Source organism: Pangasianodon hypophthalmus, chromosome 12, assembly GCF_027358585.1.
Source record: "Pangasianodon hypophthalmus isolate fPanHyp1 chromosome 12, fPanHyp1.pri, whole genome shotgun sequence".
Classification (NCBI taxonomy): Eukaryota; Metazoa; Chordata; class Actinopteri; order Siluriformes; family Pangasiidae; genus Pangasianodon; species Pangasianodon hypophthalmus.
Genome location: NC_069721.1, coordinates 15,427,643 through 15,442,197, shown reverse-complemented (window position 1 = coordinate 15,442,197; position 14,555 = coordinate 15,427,643). Strand labels below are relative to the sequence as shown.

Below are 14,555 nucleotides of genomic sequence, written 5' to 3'. Positions count from 1 at the left end.
TGGTCTCAGACTTCTGGACTCCATCGTATGTCAGTGATAAATTTTTGCATTAAAATTGGTTCAAAGTTCATTAAAAGGTCCACATGCTTTAATATGCAACAACAGCCCTAAGAAATATTTGAAAAGTTAAATACACTTTCCTTGTCTAATACAATTACTAGAATATTTCTGAGGCTCATGGCAAAAAGTGAAAGGCCCTGTGCAAGGCTTTGGGAACAGTGACTTCAAAAGGTGTGTAGTAATCCATCTGCAAATCAGAGCAGAACAATGGCAACCCTGAGGTAGGATGAAAAGGCAATCAGGTTTGGCAGAGAACAGCACAAGCCAGGGAAACATCTTTGTTTGAGCACTAAGCAAAGATTTCAGTGGTTCCAAGGCCTTACCCCACAGCCTGCTCTAGTACATGCTCTGTCTAACACATGCTCTAGTACAAGGGACGAAGACAAGAATTTGTCTGGAATTTGAAGCACACACATACCTTTCCAAGTAATTTTTTTTTGCATCCCTACTCCTAATGTAACTGAACTGAGCAACTGAAATGTCATCCATGGCAAATTCAAGCCTGTGAAACTGCCCCATTGTGAGAAAGTTCTCCCAAAAGCTGAATAGCATGAAATTAATAAAGTACTATAAAAATCACTTGTAAAACTAGAACAATCAAATTCACTGTGCACTTTCAGGCTATTAAACATATAGTCAGCAATTTTGACAGAAATCAGTTCAAGCTGGCTGTTTTGAAACTCAAAATCCAAACAAATACAGCCCCTCCCTTCACTGTTCTCTCCAACGCCACGCACCCAAAACACATGTATGTGCACTGCCAAGGCTACGATGCCTATATGCTAGTACAAGAGCGGGAGCTTTTTGAGTTTTACAGACAAGTAAGCATGGCTTCCTCGTACTGATTGGTTGGATGATGGTGGCCACGTCATTTGTAAGGTGCCGAAGAAATCTAAGTTTGAGCAGGTATTTTATTGAAAGCTGCCAAAATGTGAAGAGAACTTCACCAAATATTAAGAAATGTGTTCATTTAATGTCATCCTTAACCACAACACTTTCATCTTTAACCACAACACTTTGCTTTCCCCCTCAAACTCAATATAATAACCCCCCAACCCTCTTACATTCAAGGCAACACTACTCCAGTGCATCACCTCTGCTATATTTACAGGGCTACATTATGGGCTGTCACATGACTATTAAAGAATGAGAAAGCCAAAACCAAGCCATACATCTCTTCATACAAATGTCAATGTGTCAATCTCAGAGCTTGGCCAAGTGCCATACACACTTACATTGAGCATAATGTTGGGTATGATATCAGATATCCTTCACAACTGCTTTTAGAAGCATTCGCTTTACTTTTTCATATCAAATGTTCATGTGAAACTAAGCAAAACTTGAAAAGTCTGTTATTAGATACAATAATAACTTACTCTGTACTCATCTGTGTTTGAAAACATGATTCATGTTTAAGTTTGGCTAATAAAAATGATCTAGCTTGATCTTTGAGTCAGATCTATCTCCCTATTTAAGACAGGTGCTCTCTCAATACAGATTTGGAGACCATTGCGCATGTGATTGCGAGTTTTTAAAATATGCTCCACAGCTTTGACGCCATCATGTCCCTTATTAGAGGATAGAATCTGCCTTCTAATAGCCAGCTAACTAATGCTAGTGATGAACAAAATTGTGGTTGTTGTGGTATATTTTTACAAGATTGGCTATGGTTAAATATATCACTAAAAATATAACAATGGCAATTAAAATTCAGATAGTGAAATCCTTTGTGTGTGTCTACTTTTGAGAAATGTGACCTAGTTTGCTAATCCTAGAGCCTGACTTTTTTATATCACAGATATCCATTTAAAAAAAAAATAAAAAATTTCGCTGACACAGTTTGGGCCTATTTGTCCTCTGAGACAGAAGAGTCACTGCAAATCAATACAAAGTTCTTCTGACTGATCACCTTTATCCTACGATGAAACATTTCTGATGGGAGTGGTCTCTTCCAGGATGACAATGTTCCCAAAAGCAGTGCTTAAGGATCTCACTGAATGGTTTAATGAGGATGAAAATGATGTAAATCATATGCTGTGGCCTTCACAGTCACCAGATCTCAACCCAATGGAACTCAACACTCTCCATCATCATGAACAAAACAAACATCAAGGGAGGAAACATCCTTCAGAAGGATGTTATACATCCCTCCAGTACAGGTCCAGAGACTTGCAGAATCTATACCAAGGCACACTGAAGCTGTTCTCTGTTCTGGTGCATCAATGTGGCCTAACACCTTCCTATACTGGTTCTTCCTTTCATTTCTGACCCTTCTGTATGTCTACATACATATTTTTAATTGTTCAAAATGATAAGTTCACAAAGACTTTAAAATAGTGTGGCATCCCTGCTGAAAAAACACAACAGAAACCATCACAAAAAATTCTAATGGTTTCCACTACAAATACTATTACAAACCATCAGCTAACCATTACCATAACTGGTCCTTAATGGTATCCACTAGACATAACACACCACCAACAGAAGGCAAGAGATTAGCAGCAGAGACCCACAGAGACCATTACAGTTTCCATTAAAACCAATACAATTCCCATTATAACCATTAAAACCATTACAAATTCTTTGAGGGTTTCTATTGTTTTGTTTTTTTTCAGCAGGGATGATAGCAAAACAGAATCTAGGCAAACAGTGTAAAACCCAAAAGCACGCAGAGACAGCTGAGATGGAAAACGACATGCATTCATTAGCTGTTTTGAATATTAAATGTGCTAATAAATGAATTAGGCGTCATGGGTGGTCCATACGCATGCGCGTGCGTGTTGGTCAGTTTAAGCGTAAAGCTACACAGAACATAAAGAAATGAACTGTTTGCAAATGAGAACAGAAACATGATCAAAACTTACTTCAGCAAGTGTCTCACTGCAGCAGTGGCAGAAAAAGCTGAAAAATGTAGAGGAGCTCCAGCGGCGTGTGTGTGTGTGTGTGTGTGTGTGTGTGTGTGTGGAGATTCAGCTTCTTAACCCAAGCTGCGGTTCTTGACAACTTCATACGAGTTGAGTAAGAGAGACTCCAGACCAGGCGCAGGGCGGGTGATGTTCTCCACAGAAGCAAAGCAAAGCAAAGCAAAGCAAAGCTGTTTTCTGTAACAAGCGCGTGGAGAGCCGTGGAAGCCTCTCAGCCCGTGTGTGTGAGTGAGAGTGTGTGTGTGTGTGTGTGTGTGTGTGAGTGAGCGTGTGTCAGTCGCTTCTGAGTATCTCAAACTCGTACACACTGTTGCTCTTCTGCTCTCCCGCAGCAGCTTCCGGCCGACGTGAGCTTACTCTTAAAGGGCCGAAACCTTCCTCTCTCTCTCTCTCTCTCTCTCACACACACACACACACACACAAACACAAACAAACAACACACACACACACACACACACACACACACACCACTTGTGTTATTGCTGATGATGTAATAACATCCTCTGGTTTTAACTCAATTGCTTTAGTGACGTAAATGATGACGCAATTAATTAATTAGCCTAATAATGCAATTAGTGAAATGAATGTGAAATCCAGCATGTTAAGATTATACCTATAGAAAATCATCTTGTTACATACTGTGTGTGTGTGTGTGTGTGTGTGTGTGTGTGTGTGTGTGTGTGTGTTAGGAACTGCTTTATCCTGGTCAGGGTAGAGTCAGAGTCCGCAACCCAGGGACCGCAACCCAGGGACACTGGACATGAAGAAGGAATACGCTCTTCAGAATCAGAATCAGAATCAGAATTAGCTTTATTCGCCAAGTGTTTGTTGTGGTTTTTTAAGGTGCTCTTGGTACATACATGCATACATATATACATACATGTCTTACATGAGAACAGAAAACATTAACTTAACAATAAAAAGTAAAAAATAATAATGTGTATGAATCTGGAACAGAAGATTTATGTACAGATTTATGCATTATTTACTCTATATACAGCTGTATAAATAAAGAGATATGCATATGTATTTACATAATACTTGAGAAAGAGGCAGTAATTAGAGATGGAGGATGAATTACAGAAATTCAGGGCACTACACACACTCATTCACAACTAGGAGCAATTTAGCATAGCTAGTCCATCTACCAGCATGTGTTTGGTAGGTGGGAGGAAACTGGAGAACCCAGAAGAAATCTACACAGACACAGGGATAACGTGCAGAGAGTAACCCAAGTTCTGTTCTGGATCAAAGTAGGGATCCTGGAGCTGGGAGCTAGCAACATTAACGGTTACACTACCATGACATTCTGTATGAGTAATACAATATGACTTAATATCTCTCTCACTCTCTCTCACTCTCAAAAAAAACAAACTTTCCTGCATTTCTTTTAGGTTTGCATACTGGAAACCAAATTTACATACTGCTGTCCTCTCTACTTTTTCCACAGCATCTACCACTTCAACCTTATATACAACCCCTGAAAAAGGCTTTCCACCCCATTGAGCTCAAATCATATCTCTGAGAGATCTAACACAGTTCATGTAGTAGTCTTAATGAATCATTTCCAGCTCATGTTCATTTAAATAATCATTTTAGAGTTGTACACTCTAAAATGTAGAGTTGTTAGAGTGCATAGGAAAGAAAAGGCTTCCCTGAGAGTTCTTTGGATAGTTAAGTGTGCTGTGTATCCTAAAGGGGTTCTGCTTGGAAAGACCTAATAATTTGGATTTATATACCAATCTTGACACCAATATAGTAATTCCATTATGTAGGCAATTATTATACACCAAGGTACAAATCAGATATTCGGCAGAAGTAACCTTTTTTAATATATAATTATGTGCTACCAACCATTAATAAGTTCCTGTCTGCCATCCCCTGTTTAAATATTTAGACACTACTTATCAAGACTCTCTCTTTCTCTCAGCAGTGTATTTGTATGTGAATGTGTTTATGCCCTGACCCTTTGTCCTCTACATACTCTTAATATTCTGTAGACTTCTGCAGCCTCATATGCTGCTCATGGTTTTCAAACTTTGCACAATTAGGCTGATGTTAACACAGATGCTGGTCTAACAGTTATCCGGTTAGTGTGTAGTTAGGTGCTTGTATATGTATTGTTTTGTGTTGCATGTATCATTTTTCTGGCACTGTATTTCTGCACACTAATCCTGGCACATGGTGCACTGTTATCATGTATACACAAACCCAGTGTAGTATTATACATGGATAGGCTGACAATAAAATTACTGACTTCCCCTGAAGTGTTTATGGTTCTGACATTACATCTTCTCTTGTGCATTGTCTGGGGTGGTGCACATTTGTGGTTGGCTTGTAAAACTAATAACTATAATGGATATTGATCAACAACAGCCAGTGAGCAAACAGAAAGAGAATTCAACAACAAGCCAATGATAAAGTCACTGTTTAATGTTTGGATAGTTCTCGGTCTCACATGTGAAAGATCCTGGTATCACAGTAAACAATCTAGTAGGAGAGAAAACACTCAAGTGAAGCTTTTGTATTGTAATTTCTAACAGTCAGTTTTTTAAAACACAATTATATATGATAAATTTATGGTTCGTCACCTACTACTAAGAATGTATTGTAGAAAATTAAAAAATAACATTATACAAATTTGGTTGTTCCAGTTATTCCCATATAATGGATTCTTTCATTATACATCATAGAGAATAATGCTCTTACTTTCAGCAAGATTATTCATCTTAAACCCAAATTCTCTGCAAATTAGTGGTTTGTAAAACTACTAGAGATAAAACTTGGTTTGTGATGGAATGACTAAACACTGCAAGGATGATGATTGAAAGTCAAGCAGTGAATAGAAACAACACCCAGAAACCAAAATTTGTATAGTGAGAATGATGAGAGTGATAAATATTATGATACACAGCATTATAATATTTACAGTCCACTTACTCTGTCATATGAGTGGTGGCCTGGGAAAACTCTTCACATGCTGAAATTTTGACATGTTCTACTATATAGTTCTGAAAACTACAGGCTCTACTGAACTGAAATATGTTTCTCTGTTGCATGTGTCTCAAAAGTTCTAGCACTTCTATTTACCTCCAAAAGTGAAAAGGGCGAAATTTCATTCTGAGATTTCATTCTGCCTGTGGATCAGGAGTATCACAGACATTTTAACCACCGGTATTTGATTACAAGTTGAACTGATTAGGCTCATGTCTATTTCTCTATGGCACATAGCTATTTAACAAAGCTTAGCATTTATTATATGAGGAAATCACACCTAGCTAGCAAGGTTTTAGACATGTTTATGCAGCTTGACTGTTTTTACAATCACATTTATTAAACTGGATTCTTAGCAAACATGATTTTTGCAGCCTAACCATGATTAAAAGGTAAATAAAGACATTTTCACATGTTTTGGTGGAAAACAGTATTTATGGTTTCTTAAAGTTGAGATATCATGTCAAGTATGGTATGCGAATAAAAAAAAAAATAGGCAAAAACCTTTTTTTTCTATGTATTTTTTGGCTGTTTGCCACAATTCAGCCACAGACACGTGTAACTGGTTTTCCCCAGACTGCCACACATGCAGTATACTGTATGTAGCTCTAACTTTATGACATGGGGTGATGTCTTGTTCTTCCTGTTCATCAAAATAACGAGTACACTGAATGATTGACGAGCCTCTGATCTACACAGGGGTCTTAGAACATGTGTATTAAAGCAGGAGCAGTTGGATTGAGGTGTGATGGAGGCCCCAGTGAAAGTTTTTTCTAGATGTTCCCTGCACACAACTAGCTCACAAAATAAACTTGCAAACTAACAATTTTAAATCAACATATTAGCTCTGTCTTTTTTATATTCTCTTGATCTCCATATTGCCTTTTAATTTGTCCTCATAATTTACATTTTTTTGCCCCTAACAACAATGCCTATGTGTCATGAGTTGCATGTCTTATACAATACATGTCATTTGGCCAAATTAAAAAAAAAAAATTGCACACAATATTCATTGGAAGGTAATTTGAAAAACTAGAATTAATTCATGGTTTGAGATTAGTTTCATTTCTCCATTGCAAACATACAGTAATCTCGTTCACTACAAATTAGAGCGAAACGCAGAAAGCTGTTCAAAAGAGTTCGTTGTAACACTCTGCTTACGAGGTCAAGCTGAAGTGCCAGGCCTGGAGCTCTGGATCTGCCTCAGTGACTGTAAAGATAGAATGCAGCTGTTGAAAACTGTAAATAATGTTACTCAACAAAGCCACATTTTGCATACCACAATAACAGAGGTTTGACTGGGATTCCATTTGACAATTTGATCCATGAGAAACATATGTGTCCTGCACAGAAAATTGTGGTCTTTGGTCTCTGGGTCTGTTCGACATTTTACTTTGTGTGTGCTATATGAGTTAGGGATCAGGAAGCTTATAAATTCTTTTACGATACATTTGTCTCAGATGGAAAGCTGTTCCCAGAAACCTAAGGAAATGCAGGTATTCCTTCTCTAGATTCCTACAGAAAACTTCCCAAGTGCCCCATAAACAACTGTGATCTATGAACACACCTGTTGAACATATCCAGCTGAACAGGTGCCATTTGGATGAAAATTTAATGACTTGGTTTTTATAATTCTTTACATATCAACAATTGCCCTGTCAACAGAATGCAATTTACTGTGAGACTTTGCAATGGGAGACAATGAACACAATTAATACATTCATAAGCATAGGTATGAACTGAAAGCAGAAATACAGCAAAGATCATCTTCTCATTAAAAAAAAATTGTTCTAATAACAATGCACGGTGTTGTAGTTCTCAAAGAGGTTCTGTTTGTTTGCTAGGAGCAGAGACAGTGACTTATGAGGAAGAGGAAGAGACTAGGCTTCTCAGGGACATACAGAACACTGATTTTATTCGTCTGGGAGACACAAATAAATGTATCTAATAAAACACTCAGTACAGTGTTTAAGGTAGATTATACAGGCATTGTTGAAGGCAACATGACAAGTGTATGACTGAGGGTGTACAATTAAAAAAAAAGAAATAAATGAGAAGCTAAGAACATAGAAGTTGACTAGATTGAACTTTGAAAATTTAATCCTCTCAATAAGTAATACAGTCACATTCTCTGGGTCAACACATTTTTTCCCTTTTAGTCAAGGAAAAGAAATGTCAGGACTATCAAAATCAATGGGATTCTATGAGTCAGTGGAGAGATTAAAAATGGGATAAGAGAAATGGAAATGGTGTAAAGAGGAGTGGGGAAAATCAAACTGGTTAAAACTCACATCTGTGCAATGAAAAAGCCAAAGTTCATGAGGAGGGTATAGTGCTTTGTGTGAGTTCTCAGCCTCCACAGCAAGTTTAGTCATTTTCTCTTGAAAGATGTTGAAAGAGGAGCAGTTTCAAAAGAAAAGTGCCTAGTTTAAGTTTTAAATACAACAAGGAGACAAAAAGAGCAATGCAAGTGGATAAGGGACAAAGCGTCTTTGTAAGATTGCTGGTTCTAGTTCAAAATCTGTAGTAGGAGTAATGTTCAGAAACTATGATGCAATACGTTGATTGGAAACACAAGGTTAACCTGATAGTTATGTAGTGTAGTATAACTTCTAAACCGCAGTTTTCTTAACATGTCCTGTTCAGTTATTTAAATCATACCCAAGTGTGGTCTGTATTGTCATAGCAAATCTACCCCAGCCATTTTGTAGTTGCAGCCGACATTGTAAGAAGAAAATGATCCGTACAAAGTTAGTGACTGGTGTCAGGTGTAGGAGACACCAACGATTTCATAGAGGAGAAGACAGGGTTATTTCGGTCATTCAGCGGAAAAGGTGGATTGGCTGAACTATAAAAGTATAAAAACATCACACAAATTACATGGTGGCGGGCAACACGGTAAAAACGGACAGGTAATTATACAGTATGTTAATTATGTAGCAAGCTGTAGAGGTCTAGCTCTACCAATAAAAAAAGAAGGTAGAATAAACACCACACAAAGATAGATATTTAATTATTATTTATGCATCAGAAAAACAATTAATTTGCAAATATATACATACACATGCCTAATAGTGGAATACATTAGCAGCATTATGTTTTTATCAACAGCAAAGGTACATTCAATTACCGCTGCTTGATTAGAACAAATGCTGCTTTTATTACTATTTATTTGAATTCATTATTCAGATAATTTGTCCTAAAGTAACTTACACCTTAAACAGAACTTGTTTAAATGCTCTCAATCAAGAACACAACAGTCTCACAATCTTCCAATCACTAGATCAGAACCCTGAGTCACTATTCAGTTGTTTACATATTAGTAGAGATGCAGGACAAAAAATCTATTTCCCCATATAAGTTTACCTTCATAGGAATTGTAAAAGTAAAACCCCAATGATGAACAGATCTTATTTACAGAGTGCTACATTAGGGTAGACTCAGAGATGCAGAGCATTTTATTTTAGTAATATTACTATGTCAGGTTGTCCAAAATAAGGGTAATGTGAATAAAGGAAAATGTTTATTGTTTCAAGCATCACACTGTGCACTCATTTAAAATAGAAATAATATTCTCTCTCTCTCTCTCTCTCTCTCTCTCTCTCTCTCTCTCTATATATATATATATATATATATATATATATATATATATATATATATATATATATATATATATATATATATATATTCAGAATAGAAACCAGTTTCTGACTATGACTAAAATGATTATGTAAGGTATGTAAGATCCAGCAAATTAAAAAATTCAAGAAGGTTAGATACTAATTAATAGATAAATGCACATCTTTCAGTAATTAGACTGAAAATATGGCAGATGTTTAGAAGCATCAGAATGCATCTGTATGAATAATGCTGCATGATGGAGATGGCATGACAAAAAAACAAACAAAAAAAATTACAAAAACTCACTGATCATTTATAAAAATCCTACTTATATGTGGTGACTGAATATTACATTCGCTGCAGCTACATGTCAGTTATTTCATGTCAGTTATAGTAAATTGGCCAAAACATAGTAATACCAAAAAAGTTTCAGCTGAAAAGTGTCCTATGACCTGGAAGAGCAGAACAAAGGGAAATACTGAGTAAAGATCCAACATGAAAAACAAATGAATTATTTAAACGGGTTGTATGTTGCATGGTTTGTAACAACACCCACTTGAAGACAGACAGCATACTCTACACAAAACAGCACGACACCATGCATTCTGTGTTTTACTGAGAGACTGTTGTGAAAAGAAAGCAGGATGGATGGAGCACTGGGGAAAAGAAAGGAGAGATTTAAACAGAAAGGAATGCAGGAGCGCTGAGGGATGGAGAGACATCTGTATGCTGAAAAGCCAGAAAATGAATAACAAGGGAGGGTGCTGATGGCCTTTACAACTATAATAAGAATGAAAAATAAAGTGTGAAAATGATATCAGACAGACATAGTGCAGAGTAAGTCAGAGATATGGAAATCTTTTGTGAAGATGACACCAGTGTGTGTGTTTTTCTGTAATAGATTGATGGGTTTATACTGTAAGTAATTAGAAAGTCTTTTGCAAAGCATTTGCATGGAATGATAATCCCTTAAAAGCCATTATTGTAGATTGTTTCCAGAATTTCTCAGAACTACTTCAGTCCCTCACATCACAGCAACTCTGATATTCTGAGATTAAAATATGACTACAACTGTCCAAATAGGGCTGATGAAATCATGATCAAATGGGAGAAGATCTGCTTAATGAATGAATCTTTTCTATGTTAGTAGACCAGAGAGCCAACCAGAGAGACCAGAGAGCCAATAAAACAGACAATACAGAGAGAGACTGAGAGAGCGTAACATTACATACTCTACTGAAGGCAAACCTTCCTTACTGCCTATTGCAGCCAATTGCAGGACTGTACAAATGATTCCTATAAGTCTATACGGAAACACTTTGACCATAAAGAAAGCTATCAATCCTTTACTAAATACTGAAATACTGATAGACTCCATAATACATAGATGACATAATCCACCTACATGAGTTCCCCCACTGTTTTGTGTGAATGTGTGTGAATTTCTCTATATCTGAAAGCCGTATGAACAAACAGAAACTCAGTGACAACATCTACATTTACAACATTTACATTTAGCAGATGCCCTTACAAAGCAGAAGTGCTTTGTAGTCTCTATCAAAAACATATTAGTGTTTAGTGCTCATTTAAGTGCTTAGTGGATAGATAGGTATCTGTTTGAAGATAGTCAGTGAGTCAGCTGTTTGGACAACCAAGGCAAGTTCATTTCACCACCAGCACATGGGTGCCAGTGCAGAGAAAAGTCTTTGCCATTTTTGGCTTTGTAGGCATGCTCCAGTGTTTTCAGTCTGATGTGAGCAGTTATAGTTATAGGCAGCCAGCGGAGAGAACACAGCAATGGGGTGATGTGGCTGAACTTGAAGAGAGATAAGAAATAAGTCATGTAGCTGCATTCTGGAACAGACCTCCTAGGAGCAAGTTGCAATAGTCCAATCTGAATAATCACCTGAGTGGCCATAGAAATAAATGGCAAGATCCTCCTGATGTTGTAAAGGAGAGACCTGCATGAACATATCAGCCTTGCAATATGAGGATAGAAGGATAGATGGATGTCCAGAACTATCCCAAGTCTGTGTGTGTTGCCAGATGGTGTGATCTGAGAGTTCTCCAGGGAGATCACAAGATCTTGGCATTGGGCTGCATCTCCAGGGATATACAGCTATTTAGTTTCATAGAGATTAGTACAAGTGTATAAATATTATATACGGTGACTTATAGTCATATCCTTAGATCCTCGGAAGAAAAACTAATTGAAAATCTGTATTTCCAATACAGATTCCTTTTTCCTTTCAAAAAAGGAAAGAGGGGTTTATACTGTAGAGAAACTAACATGATCTCAAAGTTGCAAATTCATAACAATTCATATGACAAGTTATTAAGGTTAATGTTAGATGCAGAGTTGTCTTTCAACTTCATTCCTAGAAAATTAATTGAAATCCAGCCACGTCAACCTCTTGGGTTCAAATTCCTGTTTTTCATGAAATTGTGTTGAGAGAAAAAGAAATGTCTAGAAATCACTACTATGTTTTAAAATGTAAGGACCAATGGTTCCTTAAAGGTTCTTTGGATGGTTTCTAGCTTCCTAAAGGGGTTCTGCCTGCAACTCTCTCTGAGAGAAAAAAAACCCTGTATTGCAGGGTTCTACATAAAAACATTAAGGCTTCCCCAGAGGGACCAACCGTAGAACCCATCAGGGTGCTAGATGGTACTTTCTTTCTCTAAGAGTGCAGTGGAGCACAAACCAAAACTATTACTTGACAAGGAATTGAGTTTATATTGGCCTTTCTTTGACAGCAGATTTTCCTTCATAACATTACTGCGTATGAGTCACAAAGATGCACAACATATTCACTCAATCAAGTCAAATATTGAAGATACTAGGATATAAAACAGGGCTGGAGGGAGGGACATGACAGAAAAGAATTCGGGTCATGTTAACACAAGCTATGCGAGCTGAGCCATGCAGTGATACAGTATATCACTAAAGAAAACAAGCTCCAAGCAGAGATGTCAATTGTTATAAGGAGTAATAAAAAAATATGGAGGAGTAAATTATGTTTGGAAAGAAAGGACAATATCCGGTAATCACTCTAATCTACCATCTTTTCCTCGCCAGTGGGAGATGAGGAATGATATTCTTATTGAACTGATGACTGGGTCAGAGGAATATGTTGACTCATTGGTTTCTTTTTGAGTCAACATGTCCATGCCCACTTCTCTCTACTGCATACATTATTCAGGTCAGACTATTCAGACACTGAATGCACCGAGACCTCAGCCTGCATGTGGCCTCCAGTTACTCTCAGTAAATAATTGATAAGCATCTACTCTCTCTTTCTCTATTATCAGCAGAGAAAATAGATAGACGGAGAGGTGGGCACACAGGGAGACAAACAGACGCAAATGAATTGGATACAGAAAACTGTTTAATGACCAGTGACTGCTAAAAGGAGTTATGAAATAACTGCACTTTAGGAGAAAGACCATACATGAAGCTCCACCCTCTTCCCAGTTAACTTCCTATAAATTCTCTTCTCTCCATTTCTCAACAATAGTCAGATAGCTGCTTTAAACAATGGACATAGATTTAGATCCCTAATAACAAGCCAGAGGCAACAGTGACAAGAAAAACTCCCTGAGACAGCACAAAGAAGAAAACCCTGAGAGGAACCAGACTCAAAAGGGAACGCATCCTTATCAGTGTGATGCTGGATTATAAATCATTACAGTATACACGTGTAGAAGAGTAAAGGCAAACGGTATTTAGGGTACTTAGTGTGTTGAAAAATGTTTAGTATGAGCATAGTGTGTGAATAAAAGGTGAAGGAAAGTTGAGTCTTCTGCATAACCCAATTTGTGAAGGTAAAAACTTTAGGGTATCCATGCGGCACCGTCTACGACAGTAGAAATCTCCAAGCAGAAGTAGAGCATCAGGATGTAGAGGGTGACGGGATCCACAACAGTAGAAGTGTGTCAGGATTTGACACTGGCATCACATCAGGCAGCAGCACATACAGCTCATCAGACCATTTCACCTGAACAGACAACTGACAGCTGTCTACTGGGTCCCTGGAGGACCACACAGCGCTCTCACCACTGTGGCCCGGGTTCGATTCCCAGTCGAGGAACCGACCCCAGCCACTGGGGTTGCATGCAACAGTGCGCTCTCAGTGCCAGTCCCAAGCCCGGATAAAATTGGGGAGGGTTGCATCAGGAAGGGCATCCGGCGTAAAAACTGGGCCAGATCAAATACTTAGACAGTAGATTTGCTGTGGTGAGCTGAAAGAGGAACAACAACTGAAAGCTGTCTACTATAATGAGTTTCATTCCACTTGATTTGTCCTGCTACAATTCCCCACACTGTTGCAGCAGTAATATCAGCTGCTGCTCTTAACTTTCTCTTAGCTCAAGAGATCAGGAATGTAACATTCACACATAAAACTCAAGCAAATCAGTAACAGATGCTTGCTGAGTTGAAGCTGACATTTGTTTATCGAGCAAAACATATAATGGATAGATGTGTATAATGAAATGTGTATGGTTGTTGTAAAGAAACTGAGCTTTTTCAGGTGTTTGATACATTGACTTATAGAGGACTCCATTAGTGATAATGGGAGATATACTAAAAGTTAAGTACAATTTCCGGAAAGCGTACTATGCTGTACTTTTACTACATACATCTACCGCTATTATTAATAAAGTACAGTGCACTTATAGTATGTATGTATGTATGATAGATAGATAGATAGATAGATAGAAAACACTACCATTGAATAATCTATGGTAGTCATTGTCTGTGTGCTTGGCACCCTTATTCTTTGTTCAATAGTAATTCAAGAACTTGAGCTTCAGGCGAGCTTAAAGATGGTGAGGCTATTGTTAGTTTGTTTTTAATTAGTTTATTTTGTTTCCTTGTATTTTAATTTGACTATGTCAAATACTTTACAGTTTGGCAGTGTGCAATACTAGCCAGTCAAAGAGCCATGTAACTCTGCT

At 37.6% G+C, this 14,555-nt stretch overlaps 1 protein-coding gene across 1 annotated transcript in view; it reads right to left on the bottom strand.

Annotated features, from left to right (window-relative positions):
* svila (supervillin a) overlaps positions 1–3,287 on the bottom strand; it is a 76,035-nt gene extending 72,748 nt beyond the window's left edge. Inside the window, exon 1 of the mRNA XM_034309189.2 lies at positions 2,925–3,287. The gene's annotated coding sequence lies outside the window, so the exon portion shown is untranslated. The remainder of the gene's footprint in view (positions 1–2,924) is intronic.
* Between the last annotated feature and the right edge of the window lie 11,268 nt (positions 3,288–14,555).